This window comes from Eubalaena glacialis, chromosome 7 (genome assembly GCF_028564815.1).
Source record: "Eubalaena glacialis isolate mEubGla1 chromosome 7, mEubGla1.1.hap2.+ XY, whole genome shotgun sequence".
Taxonomy (NCBI): domain Eukaryota; kingdom Metazoa; phylum Chordata; class Mammalia; order Artiodactyla; family Balaenidae; genus Eubalaena; species Eubalaena glacialis.
In genome coordinates this window covers 61,514,941-61,522,926 of record NC_083722.1, presented here as the reverse complement: position 1 = coordinate 61,522,926, position 7,986 = coordinate 61,514,941, and the positions used below count along the sequence as shown (strand labels likewise).

Genomic DNA, 7,986 nt, shown 5'->3' with positions numbered 1-7,986 from the left:
GCTGCTGCCACCGAGGGGGAGGGGATGCCGCCCTGGCCTAGGAGGTGTCAGTGATGTGATGAGAAGTGGACGGGCAAGGGAGCGCTTTGAGAAGTGATAGCCACAGGACTTGGTGACTGATTCAGTGCTGTAGGTAATGAGAGGGGATGACGCCTCTGTTTCTGCTTGAGCAGCTGGGAGGACAATTGTATTAGTCAGGCTTCTCTAGAGAGACAGAATTCATAGAATGTGTATAGAGAGAGAGAGAGAGAGAAAGAGATTTATTTTAAGGAACTGGCTCATGCAATTATGGGGGCTGCAGTACAGGTCTGCAGTGTGGGTGGGCAGGCTTGGGACCCGGGAGAGCCGACGGTGCAGATAAAGCCCAAAGCAGTCAGCTGGAGAATTTTTTTTACTTAGGGAAGGGTCCGTCCTTTTGTTCTACTCAGGCCTTCAGCTGGTTGGATGGGGCCCACCCACACTACAGAGGGCAATCTGCTTTACTCTACCAATTAAAATGTTAATCTCAGCCAAAAACACCCTTGGAGAAACATCCAGAATAATGATTGACCAAATATCTGGGCACCCTGTGGCCCAGTCAAGTTGGTACATAAAATTAACCATCACACTGGTGCTGCCAGTTACTGAAATGGGGAGGCTGCAGGAGCAGGCTTGTGAGCTAAGGTGCAGAGCTCAGGAAGCACGAGGCTTGACGGACAGAGGCTGTTCTGGCCGGGACCAAGGCAACCCAGGGAAGCCTGAGCAGTGAGGCTGGTTGCTTCCGTCCTTGCAGTCATTCCATCACTAGATCCTGATGTGACCCTAACGGCTGAGCAGCCATTGAAGAGACCACGGCGAAGCAGACGGCACAGCCCGCACCCCGGCAGATCTTGACAGTCTAGTTAGAGGAGAAAAGTGGAACTCAAGGACACTGGACCCCAGCTGGACTCATGGAAGAGATCCTGGGGCCGCCCTTCCAAAGCAGGCCCCCACTGCAGCCGTGGGCCCTGCAGCGGGCAGCCCGACTCCATGACTGCCCTGCCTCGTGGCCTGTGGGCCTGTGTGCTGCACACAAGGCCCTCCAGGGTCTGGGGCCTATCAGCCTGCCTCTCCAGACTCGCCTCCCCTCACTCTGCCCTTCCAGGAAAAGACACCCAGAAAAGGGCAGTGGTTAGGAGCACGGGCTTTGCTTTAAGGCTGTCTGGGAGCAAACCTTCACCCACTGGTAAACGGCTTCAATCCCTTAACCATTCCCCAGCGTCCTCTTCTGTGAGGTGGGGATAAAACAGGACAGACTTGCACGTGTTGAGAATTAGGTGAAATAACGCTTAGCACGGTATCTGGCGCTTAGTGAGTATGCAGTGAGTGTTAACTACTATTGTTAGATTCTTGCTGTCATCACTATCATCACTATGGGCCTTAAGGTCCAACAAGCCTGGCCCACTCCTTACTAACTACTAATTAATGATGAATCCTGGCTACGTCACTTAACCTCCGTGTGCCCCAGGCCCTGAACTGTGAGATGGGACAATGGTTCTTCCTTCTCAGGGATACTGTGAGGACTAAAAGAGATGGAGCATTGAAAGCACTGAGAACCTTCCCCTCCCTGGTGCTTGGTAAGTGAGGAGTACACTTTAACCTGCAGCAGCACGGGGTATGGTAGTTCTCAAAGTGCGCCATGCTGCTTGGCTCCCCTGTGGCTTTTCTGTTCGGACACCCCTGTCCATCGGCCAAGCATCATTCATCTCGTGAAGCCTGCTCAAGCCCCTACTCCCCTAGAAGCTTCCCGGACATCTGCCTCGGCCCAAGCATCTTCTCCTGGGTATACCTGCTGTCAAGGATATGCCTCTATCACTTCCCATGTCTCTTCACATCGACGGCACCTGCTTACATGTCTGCTTACATGCCTGGACACTGCGGGACCTCCGGAGCCCAACACAGGGCCTGGTACGCAGCAGAAGTTCTGTAAATGCTGGTAACACTGAACCAACTTGGCAAGAGAACATTCTGCATTCATAAGAGGTCTGCAGCTGCAGGTCCACAGCCCCTCAGACCTGTGGGTCTCTGAGAAAGGCAGGGAGACACCGAGACTTCAGGGAGGTAGCCTCTGTGCCATCTTCTCCCTACCACCCCACACTCTCTCTTTCCTCCAGCCTCCCCTGGAGCTCCCCCCCACCCAAGAGAGCAAGAGGGAAGCCACAAAGAAGGGAGAGGATGGGCAGGTGAGGAAAGGCCTCAGGCCTTCGCTCCTGCTAAGAGGCCTGAGTTTGCAGGTTCCCTGCGGCCCCAGCCCAATCCTTAATGAGTTGGCAAGAAAAGATGCCTCGCCCAGTTTGCTGGTCCTGCTAGAGTCAAAAAATGCTAACTGGCATCGCTCTGCTCCACAAAGTAGGAGGGTCACGCTGGGCCTGCCACGTTAGATGACACGCCAGCAGCCTGGGACTCGTGTGAACCTGGCCACACCTTCCTGCCACCTGCACTCCCGGTAATTGGACAGGGCTCTCCAGCAGGCCCTGTCCCCAGGGCTAATGGCCTCACAGCCTGGCCCCGCCGAAGGCTCTGTGCACTCTCCCCAGAATTGTCTGCAAAAGCTCTCAGGGCTCCCCTTCACCGTTAATTCAAAGCTCCTTATGTCCACACAGATCCTGGGAGGTGGGCCTGGAAGCTGCAGCCTTCACACCAGAAGCCACCCACCTGTCCTATTAACTGTCTCGTCAGAGCTACTGCACGCGGGAAGGAGCCGTGGGCTGGATGGCACGGGGCAGAGAGATATTCGCTGTTTACCTGAGAAACCTCACACAAAACGGGAACTGTTCATTCACTCATGTATTCTTTGGAAATTTACCAAGCGCCCACTATATGCGGGGTTCTGTGTTAGATGCTAGACTCCCAGTGGTGAGCAAAGCAAACACGATTCCTTTTCTCCCTGGTGGGGTCCGCATGCTGCTGCTGGGGCCAGATTTGAATCAAGGAATCACAAAAACAAAAGCTTGATTCTACTCTGCGAAGCTGCTACGGACTTCAGAGTGACAGCCTGTGTTCTACACTACAGGACAAGGGACCCCAGACTGAGTCGGGGGCTCGGGATTAATCATCTCCAGAGATGCTTAAAAGGCATGTAATGAAATTACATACATTCTTAGGATGATTTCATTCTTAATAAAAAGAGGAATTTTTTGAGAATTCCCTGGCAGTCCCGTGGTTAGGACTCCATGCTTCCGCTGACAAGGGTCCGTGTTCAATCCCTGGTCGGGGAACTAAGATCCCATAAGCCGCATGGCATGGGCACCCCCTGCCCACAAAAGAAGAGGAACTTTTTTACAGATTATCTTACAAACCTTTAGAAACAGTTAGTTCTCCCCAGGTTTCATCCTTTCTTTCTACGGTAATCAAACACCTGAATATTAGCTGGGTACTTGGCTACCTAGAATAAAATTACATTCTCCCAGCTAAGTGTGACTATGTAACTAAGTTCCACACAATGGGATATAAAGCAGAAATGGTCTGAGCAACTTCCTGGACATATACTTACAGGGAAAGAGAATGTCCCTTTTATTCCCTTCTCTCCTTCCTGCTGCTGGAAAAGTGGTCATGACTCCTGGAGCTGGAGCAGCTGCCTCGGACCACAAGTGGAAAAGGAACATTGTAGATGACAGAACAACAACAGTTCATTCTAATTTAAACAGAATTTGGTACCTGCAGGTGGGGAGCCTCAGATAGCAAAGCATAAATGAGACGCTGTCCAAGTGGAGCCGCTGGGACAGCCGATGGCAAAGGTGCAGACGTGATATCTCATCATATCTAAGGTGCACATTTTAACATTTCTGAAATTGATTTGCATCTTATAATTGAGGGCACATTACAATCGCCACGGGCCATTTTTTACATTTTAACATTGTTGAGTAAGAGGTACCCAGCAATTACTAACATCTCACATAAAATATGGCATCACAAGCTGGTCATATGATGACTTGTTATTCCACACAGAGCTCTTGGTTAAACCATCACTCATGGTACCTTGGAAGACAGACAACCTTCCAATGAAGGTGAAGCATTGGGGAAAATTCCAAATTTTGATGGACTTTAGCTGTCTTTTTCTTTCCTTCCACCCAACATTACAAGAGAGATTAACTCAGTCTAAAGCCAGCCAGTCACAAACACAGATGGAAGAGGACATAATTCTGCTAGGAGAGGTACTTTCTGTCTGTGGCTAGCAATCTAAGTTGACTGGAAGTCAGTACATTTATGGCCTTGAACAATAAAAGACAAGGAAGAAAGTTGCCCACAGGCAGAGCTGGGGATTTCAGAGGACAATGACTTTTTCCCAGAGAGCAGAAAGAGGTGGTCCAAATGGACTAACCAGTGAAATGTGTTCTATAGCCAGAAAAGGGAATATTTGTCATAGCCCAGTGTAATTTCTGCCATGGACCAATGTCTATCATATCTCCCATTTTCCCTTTTCAACATGGAGTTCCTGTTGTGATTAATCTGTGTCCACTGAGTTACTACATATTGGCCATGCTGTGATTAGATCATTTCCCTTTTAAAGAGCACCAGATCAAGGGAAGACTATCTTTTTGGGAGGATGGGTGGGAGATGCTCTGAGGAAACAGCCTGCTTTCTGTTGGCCCTCAGATATCTCCACCTAATGAGTCTGTATGATTTGTGCTGTGACATTCAGAGCCAAACCTCTTCAATAAAGAGTTGAATATTTTATATATTTGTAAAAAGTTTAAATTTTTAAATTATTTTGGTTCCTAGCATATATTGTTCCCTCCATGACACAATTAACCTCAATAATGAATTTTATTTTTTTAAAAACAAAACAACTCAACAAAATAAATTATGATTCTAAATTTGATCTTCTCATACTGTGGACTGAAAAAAAACTTAATCTCTTATAAAATAAAGATAGGACCAGCTGACAATTTCTGAAAAACAAATCAAGGGAAGACTATCCTGATCTGATGGACAGGACTAAGCATCACCCACAGATCCTGGCTGTTCACCCAGAAGCTGACCCAAGTGGGACTCTGTTCCCATTAGGGGGTGGGGATGTGCTACACAGGGAAAAGGTACACACACAGATACTTGGCTAGCCCAAAGAATTGGCTATACCGAAGGTTACTAATGATGGATGCTTACCTAATGTAATAGCTATATATCTGTATCTATTTTTTAAACCAGCCTTCCCAGTTTAATGGGAAAACACAAGAAGCACTCCCATTAAAGCCAGGAACAAAATAAGAACGTCCACTATCACCCTTATTATTTACAATGGTTCTGGAAATACTAATCAAAGCAATCAACAATAAGCAGAAATATAAAGTATAAAAAAATTTAAAAGTGAAGGCAAAGTTATTTGTAGTTGGTATGATTATCAACCAATAAAAGTCCAAGACAATAAAAAAATTTTGTAGGCTGGATGGATACAAAATTAATATAAAGAATTTAATAGCCAGTTAGAGTTATCAAGGAAGAAAATATCTTTTATAGTAACCAAGAAGGATAAAATATACAGAAATAACCTAAGATGTGCAAAATTGATGTGAAGAAAATTTAAATTACCCCTGAGGGATGCACACCAAAAAACGACTTGCATTAATGGGAAGATGTGCCATATTCTTAAATAGGAAATACCTCATATGCAAAAAACAAAACAAACAAAAAACTCAAGCAAACTTTTTTAAGAAAAGTCTCCTTTTAAAAGCAACGTGCAGGGGCTTCCGTGGTGGCGCAGTGGTTAAGAATCTGCCTGCCAATGCAGGGAACAAGGGTTCGAGCCCTGGTCCAGGAAGATCCCACATGCCGCAGAGCAAGTAAGCCCGTGCGACACAACTACTGAGCCTGCGCTCTAAAGCCCACAAGCCACAACTACTGAAGCCCGCGCGCCTAGATCCCGTGCTCCGCAACAAGAGAAGCCACCTCAAGGAGAAGCCCGCGCACCGCAACAAAGAGTAGCCCCAGCTCGCGGCAGCTCGCGGCAACTAGAGAAAACCCAAGCACAGCAACGAAGACCCAACGCAGCCAAAAATAAATAAATAAAATAAATAAATTCTTTTAAAACTTTAAAAATTAAAAAATAAATAAAAGCAATGTGAGGGCGTGGAGGCGAGCACTGAGGCCTGGCCTATCTCCCCTCCTGCCCCGGCCGCCATGTGGCCCTTCCTCAGCCGCGCTCGCTTCCCTCACACCACCGAGGCCTGACCCCGGAGGGCTTCCAGACCCCGAGGCCCAGGGCGGGGGGCCTGGTGCCGGGCCTGGAAGACCCCTCTGGGCCCCAGGGCTGGAGACAGGGAGGAGGAGGAGACAGGGGAAGCGGGGGAAGAGGACGAGGAAGACGCGGGCTTCCTGCCGTCTCTCTTGGAGAGGGAGGACCTGGCCGAGTGCCCGGTACCGGACCGGGAGCTGGAGGCCATGCAACTGAAGCTGTGGGCCATGGAGCAGGCCCAGGGCCCAGAGGGGGAAGAGGAAGACGCCGGGGCCCTGCTGGCCGGGCAGCTGCTGAGCCCCGAGCCAGACACCCCAATGGAGACGGTGGAGGCCGACCACAGATCCATCTACATGGGTAGTGGGGGCTACCGGGGCACGGCCCAGGAGCTGGAGGCCTGTTTCAACCACTGCGGGGAGATACACCAGGTGGCCATCCTGTGCGACAAGCTCTCCCGACACCCCAAGGGCTATGCCTGCATAGAGTTTGCCACCAAGAGCTCGGCCCAAGCCGCCGTGGAGCTGAACAAGAGCGTCTTTCGAGGCCGGGTCACCAAGGTGCTGCCCAAAAGAAACAACTTACCAGGGATCAGCTCCACGGACCGCGGGGCCTTCAGGGACACCCAGGCGCCAGGGGGGGACCCTCCGCCCACAGCAGCCTCCAGGGTGGGGCCCGTGTCGGACCAGGAGGGTGGAACCTGGGGCGTGGAAGATTCTCCCCGTGGTATTCACCGTACTGAAGGGAGGACCCGATTTTGAGAGTGAGGCTGCAGCTGGGTCAAGTGTAAACACCTGTACTCCTCGTAGGACCATTTACTCTGCGCAGAATCACTGCCCCACCCCCCTTCGCTCCGCGCGAGGACGGCTCAGAACGCAGGGCCGAAGCCCCCGGTCACGAAACAGCGCACGGGGTGGGCCTGGCACCGGGCAAAGCTGCGGCCAGGTGAGGCCCAGGCGGCGCTGGGTGTGCTCCCGGTCGGCATACTCAGGGCTGTTCGACCAACGCCTTTTATAGAAAAGTAGAATCGTGTGTCTTAATGGTTATTTTTTTAAAACAAGCAATGTGAAAATGGAAATAGACCCACAGACACAGAAAATGAACTTATGGTTACCAAAGGGGAAAGGGGGGTAGGGATAAATTAGGTGGTTGGGATTAACATACACTACTATATATAAAATAGATAACCAACAAGGACCTGCTGTATAGCACTGGGAACTATACCCAATATTTTGTAATAACCTATAATGGAAAAGAATCTGAAAAAGTATATATATGTGTGTGTGTATGTATATATATCTGTGTAACTGAATCACTGCTGTACACCTGAAACTAACACAACACTAAATCAACGATACTTCAATAAAAAAATAAAATAAAATAAAAGCAATGTGAGAGGACTGCCAGATATTAAGATATATTACAATACTACAGTAATTAAGTTAATATGGTGCTGTCACATGAAAGGACAGACAGATGAAAGGAACAGAATTTAAAGCCCCCAAAGATATCCATCAATAAATGTGTGTATAAATAAACATTTAACATATGATAAAGATGATATTTTGAATCAGTAAGAAAAAGATTTTTTTCAACAAAATAAAATAATGTTAGGAAAACTAAATAGCCAGATAGCAAGGCTGCCACACATTGCAAATATTTTTTCCTAATTTGTTGTTGGTTTTTTTACTTTGTATGTGGTGTTTTTTTGCAGTGCAGGTGTTTTTTATTTCTATTTTGCTTTATGTAGTCAAATACATCAATCTCTTTTACTATGACTTCTGGGAAAGTCTTGCCCA

The 7,986-nt window shown here is 48.3% G+C and overlaps 1 pseudogene; it reads left to right on the top strand.

Annotated features, from left to right (window-relative positions):
- The first annotated feature begins 6,135 nt into the window (after positions 1-6,135).
- Positions 6,136-6,929, top strand: LOC133094607 (embryonic polyadenylate-binding protein 2-like; annotated as a pseudogene).
- Positions 6,930-7,986: the final 1,057 nt, after the last annotated feature.